The sequence below is a fragment of the Lagopus muta genome, chromosome 3 (genome assembly GCF_023343835.1).
Source record: "Lagopus muta isolate bLagMut1 chromosome 3, bLagMut1 primary, whole genome shotgun sequence".
In the NCBI taxonomy this organism is placed as follows: domain Eukaryota; kingdom Metazoa; phylum Chordata; class Aves; order Galliformes; family Phasianidae; genus Lagopus; species Lagopus muta.
Window position 1 is genome coordinate 47,004,416 of NC_064435.1, and position 26,360 is coordinate 47,030,775.

The 26,360-nt window shown below is 40.4% G+C and overlaps 1 protein-coding gene and 1 long non-coding RNA gene across 2 annotated transcripts in view; both read right to left on the reverse strand.

Moving 5' to 3' along the window:
* Positions 1-26,360, reverse strand: part of COLEC12 (collectin subfamily member 12) — a 93,558-nt gene that overhangs the window by 29,712 nt on the left and 37,486 nt on the right. The window lies entirely within an intron of this gene.
* Positions 7,802-13,325, reverse strand: LOC125690853 (uncharacterized). The gene is made up of 3 exons (XR_007375811.1): positions 13,037-13,325; positions 9,284-9,533; positions 7,802-8,427 (listed from the first exon to the last, which is right to left on the reverse strand). It is a non-coding gene; the product is annotated as an uncharacterized LOC125690853 (long non-coding RNA).

Sequence of the window (26,360 nt, forward strand, 5' to 3'; positions counted from 1 at the left end):
ACTCATGGAGGCAAGGGGATACAAAGCAGAGCACATCTAGAGAGGCAGAGACATATGGAGGCATGTTCCTCTTGGTTATTTAATTACAGCGGTGAATGTAAGTTGTCACTTGTGACTGACCTGCTCCATGACAACACCAAGTCTGCCTGGCTGAGGTATCATTGCTGAATGGAGAAGAAAGACAGGCACTGTGTTGAACAGAGTTTGCAGACACAACTCCACTGACAGTAAATTCACTCTTCATCTCTTGAGGCTACATGTTCAACTACAGGAGAGAAATTACATCTAGGTACAAACAGAGCTCCTCTGGAATGGTGCCACATGGAGAATCAAGAACACTGCATTAAATCACCTCTAAAGGCAAGGGGCTGACAGGGGTAGGATTTATTTTTCACCTCATTGCTCTTATAAAGCCACTATAGGTATAGCTTTTTCTTCAGAAATATTGCAGGCCTGACAGCAGAGACAATAAATCCTGTTTCCATTTCTAACCTAATCAACCCTGCAAACAAGCTCGGTCTCCACTTCCTTTTCCTGAATGTTATCTTTTCAAGAGAGGTTCCTCCTCTGTTAAGCTAGATTTCTAAAATGGCTAAAAGGCTAAAATGAAGGACCGTGACCCACTGCAGTTACCATCTTTCAGTGTTGTCATTCTGTGTTGTCATCCCCTTCTCCTGTCTTCTTTGTGTCCTGCAGTTTCTCCACCTCCTGAGCTCTCCTCCTGTCCTGACTCAGACACATCTCATCAGCATCCAATTTCCTGGATAAAAAGCAGACTAAGAGTGCGTACCTCAAGCAGTCAGAACATTTTCACATAGTTGTGCCAATGTGCTGTGCAATGTAAGGAGGAACAGCCTTGATAAATGGAGTATTTCCACCTATTACCATGGCAGTTGCCATGACTTTCCCCTGCTTTGTGTTCAGCTGTATCTAGAGAAGAAAATTTATTCCATAAATTACTACAACTTTCTGCACAAAGATAGAATTGTGGCCAATAAATGCAATTCCTGTTTTCCCTCCTAATAAATAAGCAAATATATATTTGACAATCATTGTTGACAATCATTGGGAACAGATGAATTAAATCCACTCACGACAAGTGAGGAGAAGCTGTGCTGAATGGCATCCAGAGCACTGTAGTCACAGATAAGCAGCTGGCCAGAACAAGTGACATACCAGCTACTTACACAGTACCCATCTACTGTCTTCCTACTGTCAGTGCAATTGTCACATTAAATAGATGAAAATTACTGAAAATACAGAAATATGAATGTTGACAAATCTATTAAAAGCTTTGTAACAACCTGCCTTCTAACAACCACCCAATTTCTTAGACGACCCCTTACAAACCACTAGTTCTGTTCCTACAGTAACAATAACAATAGCAATAATAATAATAATCCTGAAACATATACCCTTTGCTGAACTTGCATAGAAAGAAATCTACAGTCCTTTGATGACTACTTTATGAAATCACAGAAAACCAAGTATTTACAAACTGTTTTTAATGGAGCCAAGGAATTTAAGGGTCTCTGGCTCCAGAACAGCACACAGGAGAGGGGTCTGCTTTGAGGTCATGGACCCTGTGACTCCTACATCTGCAGATGGAGTTCTCAAGTATTAACTGGTTGTTTCAGGCTCATTGCTGCGAGTCTTAAATTGGACAGAGCAGTTTTCTTATTTCAAAGAACAAAGAAAGAAAGTAGATTTTGCTACAAACTTTATGTGCTTTAATGGCATTTCAATTAAAAGACAAAAGGCGTAAAACAAATCTACAGCTACGTGTGGGAATTTGGAAGACAATATTTTAGACCAGAAATTGCAAGTGAGATTTGTTTTTTCCTCAAAAGATTTGCAAATATGTTATTAGAAGTTCTTAAGAAAGGTGCAATTCTGTAAAGAAAAAAAAGCAACGAAAACGCTGAATTTTAACGCTTGGTTTTCAATGAAAACAATCTTAACAGAAAATAACACTTCCTTTGGAGGGAAACAGTTCAGGTAAGGAGGAAGAAAGGTCCTGAGTGAACTCTGATGATGTATGTACATTTCTTTTTATTTTGAAAAGTTATTCTTCCTGAAGCTAGTGCCAAAGTCTTTCAGACCGCAAACCTAAATATCTACCTTAAAACTAACTTACTGCTTTCCAGTGTTTTTTTTCTACAATTGCAATTCCATCATATGTTGAACTTGTTAAAGAATGCTGAAGTTCTCAAATAATTGCTCTAACAATCAAGTCCTGATTTTGATACACCGCATGAGAAAAACGTCCCTTTTGATACTTATTATAAAAGGTGACAGAAAAAGGTGACTCAGAATGTTAATGGAATTGCACACAACTATGTCAAGCCTGAATTTGTTTTTTCAACTCTTATTTTTTGCCAAACTCCAAGATTTATGTTGCTCCAAGGAAAAAATGACTGAAGCAAATTTGGGGTCAATATTTAACTTCAGGGTCAATACATCCTGCTTTTTCACTCCAAAACAAGTCAATATCTGCTGTTATTTATGCCATACTCTGCAGCTGCTTTTTGGAACTCCAACAGAGAAATACATTGCACCGCTGACCCATAGCCTTTCAACCTGGTTGTGGAGACACTACAGTTTATTTGCTCAATGCAAGCGTCAAATGTTTTCAGTAGATCACTGCACTAAACATACGTATTCCTTCTCAGTTTCAGCCACACAGATGTAACCTCTCTGGCTTCCATGGACTTGCACACAATTGCAGGTGCATCACTCAAACCAAGGAGCTGGAAAATGGCTTTTCTTCCATGCCAAACTAAAAGCACAGAACAAGAAAAGCAGGAAAGCAGCCAAACTGGCAGCTCAGTGGAAAATCTGGATTAAAAAAGTAACGCATAGCACTATAACTTATTTTTAAAAAGTCTAATGTGTTGCAAAATAACCCTTCCTTCTGTATTCAGAGTCCACAGGCACTAAATTCCTATACTGTTCTAAGTCTTCTAAATGATAGGCTGAAAAATAATTTTCACACTTTAAAAGCATTTTCTAAAAATACAGGTTTCTCAGCAGTTTTATTTGACTTTGAGCATTTATTTTTTGTCTGGTTCCTCATATGCTAAATTTCAGCCCAGTATGATTTTTTCCATGGCTATATATTAAATATATACTCCTGAAAAGCAGAGCAGGAAATGTTGAAAGCCATGAACTACAGCTAAAGACTCACATCACAAGCTGGACCATGAAAAGCAGAGCTTTCAGCGTGATCAGAAACACTAGGATGAATCTGATGAAAGATATATTTTGTTTTTTATACATCTACCACTTCTCTGGGCATCCTGTTCTAGTCCTTCACCACCATTATTGTAAAGAATTTCTTCCTTGCATTCAGTCTAAATCTCCCCTCTTTTAGTTTAAACCATTTCCATTTGTTCTATCACAGGAGACCGTGCTAAAGAGTCTGTCCCCTTTCTTCTCATAGCTCCCCTTTAGATACTGAAAGGCTGCTGTCAGGTATCCTGGGACCCTTCTCTTCTCCAGGCTGGTTTGTTATGCAGGTTCTTCTCTCTTCCATTCCTTCTTCTATTGAGAGCTCTATTAAGCAAAAGTTAAAGGCACTTATGGAAATTTCCTTTGGGTCTTTTGCCAAGGTGCATGAGCAAATTCAGGTCAAAATTTTGCTGTACATGGATAGAAGCCAGAGGACAGAAGAGCACTTTACTTCTAATCATTTCATTAGTTACTAAACTACTTAGCTGCTCTGTAATATTTTGTGCTGTCTGAAAATGGCATCCAGCTTTGTGGGAGATCCTTCTTGGGCCTCTTTCAGCTGTGGACACAATCTTTGTAAGGTTTCCAAAGGACCACAAAACCTAACGCTTAACTAATGAGGCATGTAGGGCAGCCATTCAAGCAAGGTGAATCACAGGATAAGCTGGGGACCACTTACAGAAAATGACTGTTAATACTGCTAAGAGAATGGAAGGAACAAAAAGCATAAAATTGTGTGCTGTGCATGGAAAGAAGTAGTTCCAAGAAGGATAGCATGGGTGAGATGACAAAGAAGCTACCAAATAATTTCCTCCATGATTTTAGGGCAAAGAGAGAGGATTCAGCTAGGTGCAAGGATCTAGAAGCCCAACAGACCTTGGGAAACATGGTGCTGACACACAGCTTGTCACAGGGACCCCAAATGTCCCATGTATTGTTATGGCTGGAGACAACACCTGCAGCCTTGACAACCATGGGCCTCTGGGCCAGGCTGGTCAGGCAAAGACCATGAGAAAAGATCTTTGGGAGTTGGTGGCCAAGGGCCTCCATGGCTACTAGCTTCAAGGCAGCACATGTCGGAGGGGGCTGCCTTCAATTCCTACATCTGCAGAATGGAGGTTGCAAGTCTCAGGGAATGGCCTCAAGCTGTTCCAGGGGAGGTTCAGGTTGGATATTATGAAAACCTCTTCAAAAGAGCAGTCAGGCACTGGAACAGGCTGCCTGCCATGGTGGTGGAGTCAGCATCCCTGGAGGTGTTCAAGAAATGTGTAGATGTGGTAATAAGTAACACGGCTTGGTGGGCAACATTGGCAGCAGACGGATAACTTTAGAGGTCTTTTCCAACCTTAATGATTCTATCATTCTAACTTGAAACCCTGGCTACAAGCTGGAGGTAGAAAGAAAAAAGATGCCTGTTGGAAATGAAGCAAAAATTCCAGCAGTGGAGGTAATTACAACTGGAACAAATTACCATCACTAGGGATTCCCTGTATTTTAATGTCTCTAGCTCAAACTTGACTCCTTATTTAAAATATATTCTTTAGCCAAAACCCAAGTCATTGGAGTTTGTACAGGAGTAACTGGATATGACTGTGTCTTATCACACATGAGGTCAGAGCGTTTAAGCGTTTTGGCTCCAGTCTGTACACATGGAAAAAGGTGCGTCTCTGCTCTGTCCTGCTGCACACATACTTAGGAGAAAATCTACAGTGCTGACATAGTATCTCACTACCTTCAGGAGGATGTGCCATTTGGATTCAGCTGGGCTCAGAATGAAAGCAGAGAGCAAGAAGATGGTCCTCTCAGATGTTTCATGGCACTGGATACAGATGATAAGGGTCAGCATAGCTCTGCATGTTGGAACGTTGTAGCACTTCTTTTTTTTTCCTTATAAAACATGTGGTAAATCTGCTTGTACAAGGAACAAAATAATATGAATCAAATGGAATAAAGACTGGAGGGTAATTAAAACCCATTTGTATTAAAACAAAGGGAGAAACTGCTCAGGGACAGTCCATTATGTTGAATCACAGCCCTGGGACACTGCCAGAAAATGCTGAGAGCTTCGGTGAGATATCTTTCATCCTGTTAGCAAACACATTCGCTCTGCTGTTTTTCTCTGAGAGTGGACACTCTGCAGTGTGTGACCTGGCCCTTTGCACCAAGGTTCCCCCAGTGTGCAGACATCTGCAGAGGTGCAAAGCAAAGCAGGTATGTGTCTCTTACTTGCAGATGGAAAGACACCATTCTGATCTTGGCCCTTTCCTTTTTCTAATTTCATTTTAATAAATGTACTTGATCAATAATTAATTAATGTACTGGATCAAAGTCCTAAAGCTGACTTCTTAGGAGCTTCTTCAACACTGTTTACCAAATTCTGGTGGGAAGCTCTCTTAGTCTAAGTGCAACTTTAGCAAAGTGCATTTGAAATATGAGAAAAAATACAATGGAAGAGCAATGTTTCAGTCATTTAATGCAGTACTAGAAAAGATAATACTAGAAAAGTACTACAGCACACACACCATCAGTACACAAACCAATTGCTGATAATGCTGGTGGGTACTAAAAGTCACAGTATAAGAAGTAAGGATTTAAGATCGAGTTGGGAAAGAGTAGCATTCTCTAAAAACCTGGAGAATGATAACTGACAGGCTTGTGAAATTACTTACTGAAGTACTACTATTTAAGATTGGGTTCACTTGATATTTGTGAAAAATTACTGAGATGCAGCCAGTCTGCACAGTCCCTACCCTGTGCACAGTTTCTGCTCAGTTTGCCCCGCTTAGTTACATCAATAAAGGTAAAAGCTGCATTTCAGGATACTTCAATTACTACCAAAAAGGTAGAAAGAAGGATCTAACAGATCGAGTACTGGATGATCTTGAGAAGCACTGGGTTACTGCAAGAAGGCTTAAGCATTAAAGCCTATTCTGTTTCAACACTTTCTTTATCCTTATCTGTTGGGATGGTTCCCTCAACTTGTACGGAGAATAGAGAGCAAAGAGATTTCTTGTCAGCTTTTCACTGTGTACCACACACTTAGTGCACCAGCCTTACACAGCCAAGAAACCTGCCTCCCTGGGAGCTTGAACTTTTTTTAGCCACTATATTCGCTACAGTCAAGGAGCTCAAGTTCCAGATGAGTTTTTCAGCAGCCTGCAGATATACCACTGTTTTTTGCAGCGGAAACAGAAAGCTGGGTTCCCCCTGCAGACAAATGGATTGTATAATTCGCCCGGCACTTACTGATAAAAAGTTGTAGTAGAACTGAAAGTGTCTTTCAACAAGTGCACTTAATTTTGCTGCAAAAAGACAGACTGAGGGCCTCTGTCTTCTTAACTTCTCTGAATTGTACCTGGCAACCTTACAAAGTAGAAAACATTGCCTTGAACTTTCATTAAGTCTTAGCATTTGGATTCAGCACCAGTTCCTGTCAGTTTACTCCATCTACAGCTAAAGTCACAGACCAATCTACTTCACTTTCTTGCAGTACAGAAGTCAAATGCAGACCAAAATTGTCAGTTGCTGCCCACTCACTTTTTCAAAAACAAACAAGCAACCACAACAACAAAAGGATGGACCATCCTTCAGTCGTATGGGACAAAGCCTGCTACAAAACACACTGCTTCTAAAATTTGCATTTTCCCTTTGCCTGTTCAAGACATACATTTATTTAAACAGACTGAACTGTTTAGCAGCTATTACAAGCAGAAACTCAGTTATGAAAGACTGCTACAATGAATTAGGATAATTTTCTGTAGTGTAAATGAAGTCTGGTATTCAGATGGCCTTGCAGATGCACCAGCTCGCTTACAGCTGTAGACACTCAGAAATTTGCAGAATTTGTCCCTAAATCTGCAATTGTTTGATGACACAATCATATTATTGAGGCTTTCAAGTGAAAAAGTTAATGTTTTGTAAGGCAGCATTTCAGAATACCCATTCAAAATATTGTGGAAAACTGGGTTTTCTGGCTCTGCCCTCACTGCAGTTTTTCAAACGTATCTTCCTCTGCTTCTGATGTGCTAGTCAGCAGAGCAAGCACTTCATCAATATTAGCACATCGGTTGCATCTACATGCATGACATGCCATGAGAATGTAAAGCACTTTCAGGTTCACAGAAATTACTTAAGAAAGAGCTTGCATTTAAAAATTACCTGGCAATTCCTATTGAAACTGAGATCCTTCATCAAAAAACCAGTTTAAATACATGAGCAGGAGCTTAACTAAGGTTGCTGATGGTTCAGTTCCTTTGAAATTGTTCTATTAGCAAGTTTCTTTATAACCAAGGCTCCTGTGGACATGGACTAATTCCACTTCCTTGCTCATTTTTGTCAATCAAAAAGGGACTGCCATTCCTGATTTTGGTTTCAATGACACAATGGAACAACAGCTCCAGAAAAAGAAAACTACACGCTTGCAACAGACTCTGGATACATGGGAAAAATCTACGATTCAACAACCGCAGAACTTGAAGACAAAAAAAAAAAATTATTTGTTCTAAACTTTTAGACTTTCATTTTTTTTAAATAAAGAAAATTCTTTAGTTACAAAAATGTTCCCCCAAAGTTAGCTTTTAGCATCTTCAGCCCTAAAATATGTACATCGACTAATCTACAGAATCCTGACACATTTGTTAGAGGAATTTTAAGTGTATTTTTATTTAATTACATCTTTGACCTTGAAATACAGACTGTCCCCCTGTCCTCTCCAAATAGCACAGGAGCAAAACCAGATCCTCAGCAGGTAGATTTTAAAACATCTGGCCACTCTACAGCAGAGATGCATCAAACAAAGCAATAATCACAGGTTTTCCATAGGATTTGCTGCTTTTTTAGCAAACTGATTCTTCTGAACCAAATTCTCAACCCTTTCACATCAATGCAAATCCATAATCACTCCAATGTTCTAACTCCAGATCTAAATTGGTACAAGTGAAAACTGAACAGCACCTGAAGTATTTAAGGTACTTCTTTTTGAAGTCAGCTGTAGAGGCCTTGTCCCAGAGCTCTGGTTATATGTTTTGAGATTATCTTCTGGAATATCTAGTAGGACTTGAAAAGCAAAGAAGGCTCACTAATCCAGAACAAAAAATAATGCTCAAAATCAGCTTTTCTTTTCTCAGGACCAAATCTTTCTTTAGCTCTTACTGCTTCCATGTCAAGGGAGTGCTTCCATAAATACCACTGGGGACCCTGAAAATAGACAAGACACAGCCTAGGCCATAGGGAATAATATAATCAGAAGAAATTAACGCAAAATAGAGCCTCTCTGCTTGATCACTGCATGACTGTAATGCCTTCTGTACCTAAATTACTCCCTCCTCATGCATGTTGAACATGAGAAAAAGGCAAAAGCTCACTAAAGAACTTCAGCAAATGAGCTGCATTTAGAATGCTGCAAAGTTAATATCACTTAGTCAAGCGGAGGAATAATGTGATCTCAGCTCACGTGCCTCCATCCTTACCCAGCTTCCCTGCTGTCCCAGTCTGGGGTCTCTCTTCTACACCAGCTGGTTTGGTAAGTACTGGAGAAATGGCAACAAGACTGGGGTAATTCAGTCCTTTGTAACCAGGCTTTGAATATAAGCCAGATGAAGGGAAAATTGAGTGACTGGCATGCAGTGCAGTGGCTCACACGTGGTGCGATAACTCCCTATTTAGTGAGTCATCTTCAGTCTTCTTCACACATCTGTATCTTTCCCCTTAGAGAGCTCTGCAGGTTTCTGACACCTCACTGACAATACCTGATGCACAGCTAATTTCCCCTGTACAAGCATAAATAAGGCTAGATATCACAAGAACTTCTCCTGGCATCCTGCCTTGCTTCTGCAGGATGTTTCTCCCCTGCTCAAGAATTCAGGCTGTGTGTGTGACCGCCTAAGCTTTGTGCAACGTGAGATCAAAACCACCAGAAATCCTCACTATATGCGTCCACAACATTAATTGTCCATGTCGTTTCAAAGCAGAGCCTATCAGTGGTTCATTCCCTGCTGGTTTATGAAAAAATCAGAGACTTTTAACTGAGTCTGAAGCTGTCATTAAGTCTTACCCGTTCTTTCTTCAGAAGTTTCTGCAGTGAGCTTTCTCCACATTCCTTCTTCTAAACTTTTGGACCCTAAGTTGGCCACCTCTTGACTCCATGATTAAAGTCCCTTTAACACCAGATTCTTTACATTGTTTTCTGACCTCCTCCAGCAGAGCCCTGCAGCTGCTGCTACCTCCTCTTCCTCCATCTGACTCTTCTGCATTTCCCACATTCCTCTGCTACATCTCCACTCTTTGCGTTTGAGTCTCCATCTCTGTAACACATAAGTGAACTTACTGGTCACTCCAGAGGCCTGTTTATAGCCACCTTCTGAATCCTGAAGTCTTTCTTCCCACACCCTGCCATTCCTATGGTTTGGACAAGTACACTCTTTGCTGGGTAAAAAAGGCCAGGTCCAAAGAGCGGTAGCAAATAAAATTAAATCCAAGTGGTCACAAGTGGTGGTCCCCAATGGTTGGTATTGAGGCCCATTCTGCTTGAATATCTTTATTGATTAAAGGATGTGGCAGCCTAGTGGAGTTTGGATTCTGCTCCCAGGTAACAGCAATAGGATGAGAGGCAATAGCCTTCAGTTGTGCCAGGGGAGGTTCAGATTTGGCATTAGGAAGAATTTTTTTTCAGAAAGTGGTGAGGCATTCAAACAGGCTTCCCAGGGAGGTGGTGGAGTCACTGTCCCTGGAAGCGTTTAAGGAAAGGGCAGATGTAGTACTTAGGAAAATGTTTCAGTGGCAGTATTGGTGGTAGGTGGATGGTTTGTACTAGACAATTTTAGAGATCTTTTCCACTTTTAATGATTCTAAGATTCCCTTGAAAAACTGGTGACACACAGTGGGGAGTTGAACCTGCTCTATGCCTCTTACACCAGGGTCCTTAAGCACTGAGTCCCAGCCCTGCTCCCACTATCTCCTGCTCCTCCACAGAGCAAGACTTAGTAAATAAAGAAGTAAAGCTTCTCCACCTGGAGTTTTGACCCTGAGGGCCTCAGAAATACTGCAGAGCAAAATTCGTATTAAAAAAAACAAACAAACAAACAAAAAAAAAACCAAAAAACAAGCCAAACCAAAAATAGCCCTGAACCCTCTAAAATCCCTCCCAGCACCACAAGAATAGGATATGAATGACCCACCCATTTCTGTGGTAACACCACTTCAACAGAGACTCAGAGGAATACCCACCTTCCCAAAAATTATGTCACATAAGACATCTGTGACAGATGCTGATGTTACATCAAAAGACAGTTATCACCCCACTGATAAACTCACCATCCATTTCAGAAGGACTTTTTACTAAGCTGACAGCCCACCTGGATGCTGACAGAGGACAGAGGACACATCACAGAGGTGCTAAGCCAGAAACAACCTGATGCAAAGTCAATTTTCAGCACCACACTCCTTCAAATGGCAATATAGTCACCAGCAAGACTTGTGAGAGAGCAGAGAGTGTGTCTGTGCAATGTAAAATACCTGACAGCTGCCATGGATACTTAGCAGAGCTCAGCACAGCCTGTGGGTCAGGGCTGAAAGCTTCACCAGGGAATGCAGCTTAGGAAAATACAGATGAATCAGATCTACAAAGCATTTGGGTTGTGGGACAAACAACTTTGCCGTGTTGCTTGTTATTTTTTTGTTTGTTTGTTTTAATATTTCTAACTAAATCTAAAAACCAAAGGCCCAACCATATTGGAGAGAGAGGTGAGCAACAGGATGAGGCAGTGTGGTTAACCACAAGAAGTTGACAGTGGGCAACCTTCTATCTGAAGAGAGAACAAAGGCAACAGCTGGGTGTATAAACAAGATTTAGAGATGTGGCATAATTGCAGCCTGCAATGCTACTGGAATAACGTACATCATTTTTGCACCCACTCATTGAAAACCTGAAATGCAGCAATGGCTTGGACAGTAAAGGAGAAAGGATGATTAAAAGCTGCCTTAAGTGAGGGACTGAAGAATCTCATTTTAAACATTTAATCAAAGACAAGGCTAAGCTGACATCCACGTTCTGCTCATAGGCAAAACCCCTTCCGACAATAAAGGGCTTTCTAGTAAACAAAGTCACAAGAAGAGCGTATGTAGTGGGCAGGGATGTTAAATATGTTCCTAGCAGACATAAGCTGATGACATTTATCGGAGAAAATGATTAATGATAGGAAGCAGTGGAAAAGACATTTAATGGATTCTCTGCTACATGAAGTTTTAAAATTAAGACTGGATGTCTTTTAAAAGACACGCCTTGCATACAGAAAAAAATTTATAGGCATCATTCAGCAATTACTCTGTCTTGTATTATGCAAAGGTCAGATGACATGGGCATAATGGTCCCCTCCAGTTGTAAAGTCATAAGCTGATGCATTTTTAAAGCACTCGAAGCTCTTGAAGTTTATTGCAAAAAACTATGTGATTATAAAAATGAGTCACTGTCTAGATGGAGAGGCTGAAAAGAGTATTTCACAACAGCTAGTAACCAGCTGTGATACATATAGGAAATGGACTCAGATGCGAACAGTAAACATACAGATGCCATGTGGATATTTGTGCAAAAGACTCTTTGAGGCTGCCTGAGCCATATTAGGCTCTTTTTTGGGAAGAAGGAGCCCAGAAAGGAAAACATTAACAACCATGTGCTTGTCCATTTATGCATTTAAAGCTCCCATGCAGGCAGTGTATCTCATGAGGGCACTGCAAAGTTCAGCATTCAAGTCACTGTACGCAGGCAGTGCTGGGCAGGGAACCCATACCTTACAGGGAAGGGAACTCCTGTTGAGAAATCTAGCACAAAGGAGGAGCTGCAGAGGCAGACACAACTGATGAGCCTCAGTATGGTTCCATGGTGTCTTTTCATTTCTAGCACAAGACAAACAGCCAAGGGGAGACTTTCCCTTTGCTATTTTAGGGAAGTTCTCAAAATTTGTTTATTTTTTAATGTACTGTAAGGCATCAGGTTAGGCCATTTGAAAGGGAAATCCTAAACAATACATACAATATTGCTTATTTAAAAATCCAAATCCCAACACTATTCCAGCATATTCCAGCATGTTTCAGAGGAGAAAATGTGGATAAGTGACTCCTATTCTTAGTGAATGATCCACTCTCTGCTTGAATACCATAACAGCTTTTATCCCAGTTTTCAGTTTGCCAGGAATCCTTTCTACTGAGAGAAATACCGACATGGCTTTTTAAGTAATGCAAAAAAAAAAAAAAAAAAAAGCCAACAATTTCTTTTACCCCCCTGTATATTATTAACAAAACTCAGATCTCCTTGAGAAAGAACAGGTGAGCTGTTGGTAAGAGCTTTTGCCTTAGGAGGCTGTTAAAGACTTTGCCCAAGATACTGCAAACACACCATCCTGTAAGACTGCTCTCGTGTCCATCCTGCTAATGCAAAACACAGTGCTAGGAGCCCCAGGTTAACACCCAGCCTATCCCTGGGCTCACAGCATCATAGCATTAATACAGCTGAATACCACTTCCACATCAGCATGGATGTGTTGTTCCTACTGGGCAGGAGGTTTGAGTTCTGCTGCCCAGTGTGACAAAACACACCCTTCAAAGCCTAGGCATCATTAAAAACAAAACTTCTGCTCATACAACTTCTGAGAAAGCTTTCATAAAGATAATGACATAACATAAAATGCACTTAGAAATTATACAGCATTCCTCATCTTGTAAAACAAGGTCCTAGTTTTGCCCTCAGGTACAGACCATCAGAAAATCTTGTCTGCATTACTTTGCTGGCTCTCGCAAGAACTTGAAACATTACCTTCATTGGGAATGACTGAGTTCCGAGCTTTAATAATCTTCAAATATCAGGCTTTCCAAGAGGACCATAAGCCAACAATCTACTTGACTTTCCCCCTCTGCCTCCCTGTCTTGAAAAGCAAACTTCACATCTGCTTGTTATCAGTAGTTATCTCACAGCATGCCTCTGAATCATTTAGAAAACTCAAAGCACATGTTTATCCCTGCTGGGGAACCAATCATTATGATGCTATTTACAGGCCCTTGGTGACCCAAGCTCACTACATGGTGTAGAAAACTGCCAAAAATTTTGTCTCAGGGGTTCTTGCTGCTGCTAGGTTTAATTACTCACCACTAGCTCTTCAGCCACGAGGCTGTACTCCCTCCTTTCAAGCCACTCTGAGGCATGCCTATATGGAGACATGTGGGAAAGCTAAGATAAATCAATTAGACATATGAAGTGTGTTGCATGTGAATAAAGCAAGTTAGGTCCTCATGTGGTTGCTCTTATCCAGGAGAATAAAAAGGCTTTCACTTTCCTGCTTCAAAGCTGAGGCATTTTACAACTGTAATGCATAGTGAAAAGCAATGAGGAGTCAGGAAGAGATGCCAGTGTCCTTGTGCAAAAGCATTTGTATCTAGAAATGAAAAATGCTGAATGATTAGTACTGGGGAAGGACAAGATGTCCTCTTCAGACTGAAAAGTGCTTCTCAGACAGCACTCCTCCAGACCTTACACACTCAGATAGCCAGATAAGCCGTCCTCTATCACTATAGGATGCTCAAAGTAGGCCAACCTGGGGGACACAAGTTTTGGTACAGGGCAAAGTTTCCATGGATACAGCCTTATGACCCACTCAGCTGATGTGACAACAGTGCAGATTCAGCAGCTTCGCTCAGTATTTCTGATACAGACAAAAGCTGTTTAAAGGTCTGATCTTACAGCCAGTACTCAACTTGCAACTGCTCCTTATACCAAAGAGAAAATTCCTGGCATTGAATCCAGACTATCGCCATTCTGGAGCAAAAGTAAAAGGATATTGGTTTCTCCTTGCACAGAGAGGGGAAATATCTTCATATTATTATTCTCTTCTTAACTCTCTTGAAAATCTGTGCAGGGCTAGCCACATGTACTATTTTTTATGAGTTTGAATTGTAAGTTAAAGACCTATGTTTGTAACTGTAACTACCTTGAATAGTGATCTACCTCTTTTTTTTTTTTTTTTTTTTTAATCCAAAAGCATTTTAACGTGTCTAAGTTTTTAGGTCTCAGCAAGATTTTAAGAATTATCAAGAAACACAGAGAACACTGTTTGTCTAGTTCTACTAAAGAATGTTCTGAAAATGGAACAGGATCAGGGTGGGGTGGTGTAGCTCTCACAGCTTTTGGTGAGGGGGTATAGAGTGAAAGGATCTGCAGTGCCAGACTCCAAGTCTTACCACAAGCACATGAAAACTTGTCTCTAGCTGCTTAGTGTAGCATATCTGTGTGATGTAGCAATTACAGAGAGAGACATCCACTATAAATTCAATGGAGAAGTTATAAGGTGACTGTCATCTTTTTAATTTAACCAAAAACCTAAAAGAATTTGGATTTAAAAAAAAAAAAAAAACACCATCCAAATACTTCAGCAGATTGAAAACAGCTGAATATCACTGAGATTTCCATTTCTTCATGTTGAGAAATATCTGTAGCTGACAACTTCAACCACACGTCCTGCACGCCACCTCGTTTCACACTGCGGGGGGGATGTTTACATATCCACTCACAAGAATTATGTTCTCTAAAGCATAACATAGACAACTGGAATAGTTTAGAGAGAAAGCACTTGGGTACAGATAGGTCAAAACCAAAGCTAAGTCTAACTGCACCTAAATTCTCATGTTCCTAATACCAAACTAGCGTAAAACATTTGACTACAGTTAACATTTCTGGCTTTATCTATAGAAAATCATGGAAACTTGGTATTGGATTAAAAAGAATTTCAACTAGAGACAATAACCACATACAGAATACTTGTTCTGCTATGCAAATCGATAGTAAAAGCTTAGCGAACATTCCACAGTGGTTTGATGGAACAGACTTCGCAGAAATCAAATTAGAAATTATAGTTGTGTATGCAATTTATTTTGGCCATCCTAGTGCCAATGGTCTAGTTCAGCAAGTGCTAAGGTGCTGCCACATTACTCAGAAGCAAAATGTCTCTGTCAAATCTGCCATCAACAAAGCAGTGCAGTACAGTTTTCTTTGTTTCTCACTTTCTGGCTTTCTGTTGAAGTTGAGCTTGACCTAGGATGAAACTCTAAAAGGGCACATGACTGACAAACGAGAGTGATGGATTGGAAGGGTTTGTTTCTACTTCTGTTGAAAACCTTCCTTCTTATCTCGCGTAAGATACTCATGATTTGGATGTGGCACCATCCTCCTTGTTACGTCCCCACAGAGTGTTTACATCATTAAAAATCACTGAAGACTTTTCACAACCTTTTCTTCAGGCTTGGGCTCTGCTGTAGCTAACCAATACTTTCTACTTATCAACTTAATCTTTCTTCAAGATGTAACTACTACAGTGCAGTCATGCTTGGAGGTACCCTTGAAGATCACTCAGAGGCAACAGCTGCCACACACTGTGGCTTCCCACTTGCTAGGAATTGCTCACCACAGGCAGTATATCAGAACAACTCAACACACTGTACAGATTTGCATCTCTCATATTCAACACTGCATTAATCTAGACTAGCTGAGACACATGGAAGCTGCTATCTTTATGCTAGCTTGCTTGGGTTGGAAAACTGAGGGCCTGATCCACACAAAGATGAGGCAGCATCTCACTTCTGGGAACACTCCTACGTTCAGTGATTCTCAAGACTTTTAGAGCTGGACCTCACTGCTCCTGCCCTCTCCATACCTCCGTCTCACACTCCTTCTTTAACCAAGGGGCTTCCTTGCCTCTCTCATCCCAACATCTCTCCTTGCTGGGCCTCTTGTAAGGGCTCTTGGTAAGGCCTCATCTGGAGTACTGCGTCCAGTTCTGGGCTCCCCAGTACAAAAAGACAGGGATCTCTTGGAAAGAGTCCAGCGGAGGGCCACGAAGATGGTGAAGGGCCTGGAGCATCTCTCCTATGAGGAAAGGCTGAGTGAACTGGGTCTGTTCAGCCTTGAGAAAAAAAGACTGAGAGGGGACCTGATCCAGGTCTATAAATATCTAAGCTGTGGGGGGCAGAGTGACGAGACTCTTTTCAGCAGTGTGTGGAGACAGGACAAGAGGAAACGGCCAGAAACTGCAGCATAGGAAGTTCCGCACAAATGTGCGCAGGAACTTCTTTACAGTGAGGTGACGGAGCACTGGAACAGGCTGCCCAGGGAGGTGGTGGAGTCTCCTTCTCTGGAGATGTTCAAGACCTGCCTGGATGCCTACTTGTGTGACCTGGTGTAGGGAACCTGCTTTGGCAGGGGGGTTGGACTCGATGATCTCTGGAGGTCCCTTCCAACCCCTACGATTCTGTGATTCTGTGACTCTCTGCCAGAAAAGGATGAAATGCAAACCAGTATCTCTGCAAAGCTGTCTACCTGGGGTGGTCTCTCAGTGTTATGCATCACTGCACCAAGCAGGAACAGGTATTCAGGCCATGACTCTGAAGAGCCACAGCTGAGAAACAGACTCTCAAGGCTGTGCTCTAACCTCCAGTGCATCTAATAGTAGATCCTTGCAGTAAACACCATAATGGAAATGCAAACATAAATAAGCAAGGGTAGAGTTTTTGGGACTACAAACCAATTTTTTTTTGCATAAGAACGCAACCAAGAGTGTTTTGATCTGGATGCAGCTTGTTTATACTGCCTAATTGTAGTCATTCCTGTGGCTTTGTTTGTTTGTTTACAGTACTACTTGGGAGTTTGGGAAAATGTTGCAAAAGATTCAAATAGCTAAAATGGTGGTCATTCTTTAACCTAACGTTTACAATTAATAGGAGAGTTTTAATGTGCATTATGATATTGTTAAACTTCAGAATGTCTTTGTCAGTAAAAATCTTGGGACAAAGCATGAAGTTAAGAAATTAAGAAAGTTAAGAATTGTTAAGAAACAATTATTTCTGGCACAGCTGTAAGATCTTTTTGTATCGGGTACACAAGATAAATTACTTAGTCAAAAATGATGGCCCCACTACCAAGAGATTCACACTAGTTCATTGTTAATTAACATCTGCCATCATGAAAAATAAAAATTATTATATCAAGAAGTGAAAAAAAGAGTGAAAAATCTAACAACTGTATTAATTATTTTTCTTCCTTTCCAGAATCAAATTTTTGTTGTTGTTTTGTTCTGTTTTACTGGAGAACCCTTCAGAAAGTCCAATTTTATGTACACTTCATAAACTGGGAAGGGACAAAAAGGAGAGAAACCACAGGAAACAGGTTGTTCAACATATTCTTTCAGTTCTCTGTGAGTCCTCTTATCTCAACATTAGGCTTTGGCTGAATAGCTATATTAGTGTCTATATAGCGTCTATATATACTGTCTATATATAGTGTCTATATATTATAGTGTAGCTTCTTAGTAGCTTCTTAATAGGAGCAGAAATTCCTTCTCATCATTTCCATATGAAATTATCTGCCACTGTTTATTTCTCTTAAGCTATCTTCAAAGATCACTCAAATCAAAACGGTAACACAGCATCATTTGGGTTGTCAGGAGCTCTCTGGCTTAGCATCCTACTCCAAGCAGGGCTAGCTGTGAGATCAGACTGGGTTGCTCAAGGCAACCTAACTGAGTCTTGAAAACCCCCAAGGTTGAAGACTGTATGTCTTCCTTGGGCAACTTGTGCCACTGCCTGTCAGTCCTTGGGGTGAAATTGTTTCTTCTTGTATCCTGTCTCTTGTTTAAACTCATCCTCTCTTGTTTAAACTCATGCCTGTTGTCTCTCCTCCTCCTACCACACACCACTGGGAAGAGAATGGCTCCCTTTTCTGCATAACCTCCCTGCAAGTACCAGGAGTGCTGTTAGAAGCCTCCAACACCATCTTGTCTCCAGGCTGAAGCAGCCCTCTCCAGGCTGAACCAGCCCTCATCCCACTGCTTCTCCTCACAGGGCCCCTGACCATCCTGATGGCCCTCTACTGAAATTGCTCCAGTTGACTGTCTTTCGTGTACTGAAGGTGTAAGTAACTCAAGATGTACATTCTCTATTGCCTGAACATAATGTTTTCTCTCAGGATTGCCCAGGGTTTCACCTTGCTTCTTTTTGTCCTTTATTTTGTTGAACCACAATGTGCTGAGATCACGTCATGTCTCAATATTGAGAGCTGCTCTGGCTTGTGGTAAAATATCTATCTTACTTTTTTCTCACATCTGGAGTGAGGCATGATGTCATCAATATGGTATGTCATCTGCCTCATCTCTCCTGGTAAAAATGAGGAAATTTGCTTGATGTTCAGCATTCATTCAGAAGTCCTAATGCAATGTCAAACTGCTCGGAATGGCTTATCTGTTCTGGCCCACTCCAATTTATCTGCACCATCACAGCTCTTTGGAAGGATTTTAACAGTCATTGAATTGCTCATAGAAAAAATATCTCATTCACAAGATTTCATTTCTCTCTGCCCTTCCCCTCACCTCAAATCCCATTTCTGTGTCTTTAAAGGTGAATTATTTTTTGTTTCCCTTTCATTCCAGCAGAGAGATGGCCCCTTTTCTATTTCAATGGGATCCGGGCCTTCCTGCCGCAGCTGCTCCCTCCTGGCTGCAAGCCGACTCTCTCATCCAAGCTCTCTCTTAATGTAGTTTATTTTTCTCTGTCTTACTTGTTTCATTCTTTGCCTTTTCTCCAAGCTGGACCTCTCTTAATCAGCCTCAGTCTTAGCCTTTTTTTTCCCCTTCAATTCAGCCTTCTCTGCTCTTCTGAGTTTGAGAGTAAAGGAAACAAAGCTTCCTTGAAGTGATTTACTTACTCTCTTTTTTTCCAATTTCCTTGGTCTTCTCTTCCTCTGCCAGAGAGGTCAGGCAAGTTCTGACCCTGGGTAATAGTGCAAACTGGAACGTTTGTGATTGCAGCAGAAACGATTCTTTAATTAATTAAATGATCCAGAAATGACGGAAAGAAGCCAGCAGAGCTCCCCTGATTACTGAGACCTACTGCACTAAATCTTACTGTGCCTTCCTGGCTGATGCTCAAGGAATAAAGTCACGACTCTGGCACCATCCTGCTATTTCTCTGCATTTCACTTTTATGGTTGCCAAAGGACTATAACACAGTTGGTCTCTTTGGGAAAACCAGAGACTTCATGGGACTCTTACCCGTTCTGATCAGGCTTCTCCACTAAAACAATTAGTTTCCTGTTGACAGAGATTAGTTTTATTAGCAAAATCACACCAATGCTGCAAATGCAATACAGAAATTTCTTTAGGATGTGCACCCATGAGCTGCCATAGTTGCGCTCAGCACTATACACCTAACAGGAATACTCATCCTAAATCTGCATCCTCCTGGAGAATGATAATATTTTAATAGAAATATTTATGCATTCTGATAAGTCAGCCTTCAGAGAATTCCTTGCTGGATCTACCTAGTATTACTCAGTGATGTGAATTGATAATTATGTGATTGACACTCCTTTACTGACATGCAGTTGGTCAGCGGAAACAAGAGTCAGTTATATTTATCTAAGTGGCCTGATCCTGCTAAACTAAAAAATAAAACGGAAAAAATTAACCTTTAAAATGCAGGTTGTGTTGTCATCAACCTTTGTTGCGTTTCACGTTCATCTTGTTTGTAATTATGAAGGCAAAATCACAGTTAACAGACTTGATTCATCTGAAGGATAGTACAAGAAATGATGATATGAAATCTTTATTACAAAGAAGCAGTGCCTACATTTCCTCCTATGGATGCCAGCTGGCATGTGCCATTGCATCCCATGGAAACAGAATGTGGCTCTACAGTTTCCATCCAAAGCATTTTAAAACTACATTGGCCTCCCCAGGGTCTGAGAAATTGTCCTATACATAAGAGAAATAAATACTCTACGGGAGGCTTTTTCATCTGCTTAACACGTGTTCTTAGAGACAGAGCCACACACTCTAGGAATGTCAGGGTCAGTGAACCAAATAAATGTTTTAAGAAAAATACAGAGCAATACACCATTTGCTTCCATGGTGGACTGTTGTCTCAACATCTCTGAATTATCTAAGCTAACTGTTCCAGCAGTGTTAGCTGGCATAAAACTCAGGGATGACCTTTCTGGTGGAAAGCTGTGATTATTGGAAATTGTGAATAATCCATGTTGAAATGGTCCTAAATTAATAATCGCATTTGTTCAAAGCCCCCAGGTTTGCCGTGTAATGCTCAGTAGCCTCCTTTTATGAGTAGCCATAGTTTACCACACCATCTGCAGAAGAAAGTAACTGCATTTAACAGAAGCCTGTCTTTATACAGAGCTGCAGGGGTTACCAATTAAAGGTAACTGAAACCACAGCTGCTAAAATAATTATACAGCATCTAAACTATTTTGGAAAGCTCTCATTGCTTCTCAGTGTAACATATGCAAAATATGATTGGAAACCTACTATCATCTTAAACAACATAATTGTGGCAAAAGATAAACCTAGAACTGCTACTTCATAGACTTGTGTGACACTTGCCCATATTTTATGCGTATGTACACACAAACATGTTGGCACATTTCTTAATGCTCTTACTGGCTACATGTAATGTTGAAGATTCGTGAAAAAGGTGTACTGGCATTATAAAATTACAATAAGGAATTGCTCGCTTTTTTTGCAAAAGCAAAGCATATTATAATCACACAGATGGATTGTTTGGAATTAAATAAATATTACTCAACCAGTCTTCAGTTAAGAAAAATTTTCTTTCATTCATTTTCACGTAACAAAAAGCCTTGCATTTTATATTTATACAAAGAATCTGACACTCGGAAAAGAAGTTTCAGATGAGGATTGAATTATTCCAAACTCAAGGAATTCAAATTTAATGTTTGCATGGAGATGCAGCTGTCAAAGAAAGGTAAAATCAATTGACAAAAAGCACCAGAAAACAAATCTGATTTTGTCATTTGTAAGTTCTTTAAAATGAAGAAGAATCTGCATTTGAATACCCTTCTACTTTAACTGTTTCTCCTTAAATGGTGTTATCATATTTCAATCCCTTCTTAAGATGAATAATAGAAACAGTTTTGCAGAAGGCAGGCATAATCACAGACAGATCCTAGGGAGTATCTGGCTATAATTTTACAAGCATGTTCTTCTTACACCCAAGACAAATGAAATATTTTGGTGCTAACAGTGTTGCCTCAGTAAAGCCGTGATGAATTTGTTCAGGAACACAGGGCACTCCCCTGAGGGAGCACACTCTCCCTAACTTTCCCAAGGCCAGTGCTAGCACACGTCCAACACCTCAGTGAGGATGCGTTGGGCCAGCACACCATCAGCTTATCAAGGAGAAGCTCTTCCATGTTCTCCATTTTCTTTGGTTCCTCTGAGCCCACAGCTGAGAAGAGAAGCAGAAAGCATGGTTGTTCTCCTACGTGCTCAGCCCATGAGAATAAAGTTGATTTTTAACTTTGAACCAGGAGAGTTCCTGTGTTCGCTGACAGGGTTTATTGACTTTTTATTTTGGTAGTAAAATCCAAACCCTTGTTAGTGGAAACTGAGTGAGAAAACATTTGCTTGTTACCCCCTCCACATAAAGGAAGGTAACTATAGGTGTCATCATTCTGAATAAGTTTGAAAGTTCCCAGATCATATCTTCTTGGGATATTTTTGCCCATGGTTACACACACACACACACACACAAAAAAAAAAAAAAAAAAAAAAAAAGAAGAAGAAGAAAAAAAAAAATTCTAGAAAAATTCTGAAGACAGTTTTACAGTTTGAATTCAACAGTCTGTCAAATATTGAAAATTTCCAAAGCAATAGAGATGATTTTGACAATTCCCTGATGCTACTACTATGGTTTTGTCCCTATCCATGTCACAGAGAGTTGTGTTCCCTGTGGCTTTCTCTTATTTTTCTTCCCAGATTCTCTTACTCATAACAGTAGCAACTTGGGGCCCATGCTTGGGCCTTTCCAGACTAGTATTCCTATATCTGTCTCTAATAGTTGAATTGCATTTAGCTACTGGAAAGAAAATCGTAAAAGCGTGGTGGTCTACAATATAATTATAGCAGTTTTTCTCAACAGTAATCTACGTTTTGCTAATAGCCCTGCTCTTCTAAGTGACAGTTCAGGCAACATGCAATTATTTAAATAGCATTTACATCACAAAAACAAATTACTATTAATTCTGATGAGAATTTCTGTGACAGTACAAATATTATTTGGACAGAAGAATGAATACACTCAGTTATTTTTCATACGTTGGAAACAAAACTGTCTTCCTAGACATAGCAAAAAGGAGATGAGGCCATAAACTGGCAAGACAACAGCTGCCATTCACCACTGTGTGGTCAGCAAACAACTAATGCCAAAAGACTAAAGTACAAATCTCCAGCTCAGATATTATATTTGTCATCATATTTGGATATGAATGATTTAAATCCTTTACAGATATACAAAGTCTGAATGCTTTTGAAAACAATCACTTCAGAAAAATATTAGGCAATAAAAGGACTTCAGGGATAACACATGCCACAACATAGCAGAACATCCAACAACTTATTAAAACTAAAGTGAACCAGAAAAAAATGCTAATGAACAACAATAAACTAATGTTGAGGAGCTATGTAAAGAATGAAGCTGATTAGTTTGCCATTACAGGCATTGAAAAGGCAGTGGATAAACCTTCAAAAGGCCTAAGTAAAAGAATCCCCCTTCCAAGCCTGCTAGGAGATGGAGAGGCATAGCACTTAACAAGCATAATGTGAAAGCAGTTCCAGATATTCAGGGACTGCAATGCCTCTTATGTGTCCTTGGAAATGCCAGATAGCTTAAGGGAATATTGACAAATGAGAATATTTTCACAATGTCATTTGCCTCAGTAAAATTTTAAAAAATAGTAATTTAATTAAAATTTTTCTCACTGGTCTATTGTACCTCCCACACTATAATACAGCTAAGGAAAACCAGCCTAGGGGCTATCATGTTGACTTGGAATGTCATATCATAGAACCATAGAATCATAGAATCATTGAACGACCTGGGTTAAAAAGGACCTCAAAGATCACGTAGTTTCAATTCCCCCGCTATGTGCAAGGTCACCAACCACCAGACCAGGCTGCCCAGAGCCACATCCAGCCTTGTCCTTCCATTGGCTTCCATTAGGCTTCAGAGCATGTCAAGTAGGTAAAGCATCTTAAAAGCACTTATAGCACCTAAAGATGCAGATACTTACCTCCCATGCAAAAGTCCCTCAACAACTTAATCCTTCTGAAAACAAAGCAGCATCAAAAAACAAGCAAAAAAACATCATCATGCTACACTGAAGGTAAGCATGAATTAGAAATGTAAATTTTGATTCAGGATTATCTGGTCAAATAGACTGTCAATGCAAGGTATATTCTCTACACTTTCTATTTTTTTCCAGAAATTGTTTTACATTGCCATTCTCACAGACCCTGTATGAAACCAGGAATCAAACAGGACTAAAAGAGGTTTCTGAAAGCTACAGATACACTGTATTAGACCTGCTCTCAATTGGTTTTGTGCTCTAGCACAAAAGGAGTGCAAATGAAAACCAGACTGATGGTTTGAGTGTGTTATGTCTCAATGAGACAGGCACGTTCAGATAGTTTCAAGAATATCTCACAGGAGTTTGGCTGACAAAAGGCTCAGAGATTGAATGGCCTCAGCTTGTAGTCATCTTCATTTTGACTTGATTGAAATTATCATTTGCCATCTCAGATGATATGTGGGTCACATCAGTGGAAGATGAAACTCACCTTTAGATCAGATGCACTAAGATGGCCCTGACATAGAATTCTATGATTCTATGATTCTACATGCCTGACAGTCTCCCTCCTTCAGACACTGGAGAGGTTATGCAAATGACTGTGTTTATGAGCTGCTACACAAACCTGAGCCAAATTTGGTAGAAACTATATCTCCATTTCACTGGCTCATGAGCCCACCCAGAGGAACTAGAAACCTCAGGCAATGTTTCTTATGGAATGAGAAAATGCCGTGCTGAATTTGAGAAATTAAAGAAATAGATTGACTTGGATTTCTGCACCAAGATATTTATGTTTCAATTGCTTTTCAAAAATAACAGCAGATAGTAGTTTCCATTTTCCTTGGAGACATTTTCAAACAGAGAGAAAGGGGTTGAAGCATTTGAGTTATAGCCTGTGCCAGCAGAGAGGATTAAGATTGTCAAGACACTATGATAAGAATTACGGTATTTTCACATTAGGATTTGGGATTGGAAATATTGAAAGAGGGCCCTGAGAGAGAAACTTGGAGGCTGTCCTCATTTTCCCTGCTACATACCGCTCATAGCTGCCCTTCTTCATAGCACAATAAGCATTAGAATAAGGAAGGTGTTGATTTGAGTTTGGAAATCAGCTCAAAGGCAAGCAAAAATCAATAAAACCCCACTATGTAGTTGAATGCATTCTCCAAATTCTTAAATGTGGAGAAAAATGTCCAGTAGATGGACAGCATTTAAATGAATGTGTGTCCTCTTCTGAAGAAGTAGGAACTGGTGCCATCTGTCCATCAGGCTCAGGCAGCACACTATGAAGAGCAATGTTCTTGTTCTGGCAGCTCTGACCTGCAAGCTCTCATGCAGCTGCCAATATGTTAAATATTCAAACACCTTACCACAAAGAGGAGGTAACAGGGAGACAAACCAGTCCTGTGTAGCTTAGGTTATACGAGGCTGTATCTTTACGCAGTAAAAACTGTATGAGTGAGGCAGTCTGCACTTGGCCCTGCATGAGGTTTTGAACAATCTGTGGATCTACTGCAGGCTCTATGTGAAGGCTGTGGAGCATGCTGATTGGCACCTAATCCTGAGCATCAGGGCCTGGGGGACCTACCTGGGGAGCAGCCTCACCGCTTGGCTGCTTGAGCCCACCGTAGACCAGCTGTGTATCTCCACTGCCTCCACAAACTGAGACACTGCAACAGACTGTCCTCAACCAAACTCACACCCTGTGAATTACTGTAGGCACAGATGATTGTCCAAAACTTTCATCTGCATGAAAAAAGTACATTCAAAGTCTTCAGAAAGTTGTCTGCAAACAAGGATGTTCTCCCGCTGAATGACGAACTGCAAAGCTGGAAGGTGAGAAACTCTGTTTGTGGGTAAACTATTAAAACAATCAAATTCAGTTATGAAGTCAGCCCTACAGATAAGTGAGCAACAAAAGCATTCAGATACAAATACTTTTGAGTAAAGAACAAAAATATTGCCAATATTTTTGAGTAAAGAATTTCTGAAAACTAACTTAACATGTAAATTAATTCCATAAAAAGGTGATTTGGCTAAGCTTAGAAGTCATAGGGAGGTTAAAGAAGCATGCAAAAGTTTGGCATTTAAATAGACTTGTAAATAGAAGACACATGGCTGTAGATGAACAACAAACTCCTTTAGCATGCCAATTTTCTGAAGAGAAAATAGCTGCAGATATTTTGAATGTTTTCAGGATAGGCTGCTATGGCTAGGAGCTTCAGTTTTGCAAATAGAAAAGCAAGACAACACCTACAAACATAGCGTTTTGCAGATAAATTAGATTTAATGGTGGAAATTACTCTTGCTGTTGAAATTATTATTGTCTCACATAAGAAAGAGAATACAGTCTTGAAAAGCCATCACACAGCCTCTTTGCAGTACACCAGGATGGCTCTATGTGCAAACTTATTTGCTCTGACCTGTCCCCCATGGGCCCCCCTTCTGCACTCTCACCCTTGGGCCGGAAGCTCTTAAATTAGCTGAAGAACCCCACTGTGGCCAGGGCTATGGTGCGTGTCATCCTACACACAGCCCACACCACTGACATGACATGAGGCAAGCTTGCCTTGTAGCCATGGACTTGCTAGGGTGCACGGAGGTGCTACGTATGCTCCTTAGAGGCATGAGAAAATGACGTCCTGTACACTCAGTTGAGTGATCAGGCTAGAAAGGGGCTCCTGAAAACTTGGCTCTTCCCAGTTTAAGAGAGAAGGCTTATAAAACAATAGAAGCACTAGTAGATGATAATAATCAAAACATATTCAGATGATGACAATTGAAAGAGATGTTGACGGTTAGAGAAGAGAAGAAGCCTGATTGCACGGCAGTAGCTAAGCTTCTGGCTCTTACGAAAACAAGAGAGATGCTATGAAGGATGCCATATTGCACTTGGCTCCTGTCCTAAAATAATTCCACATTATAAATATTTGACGCAGCA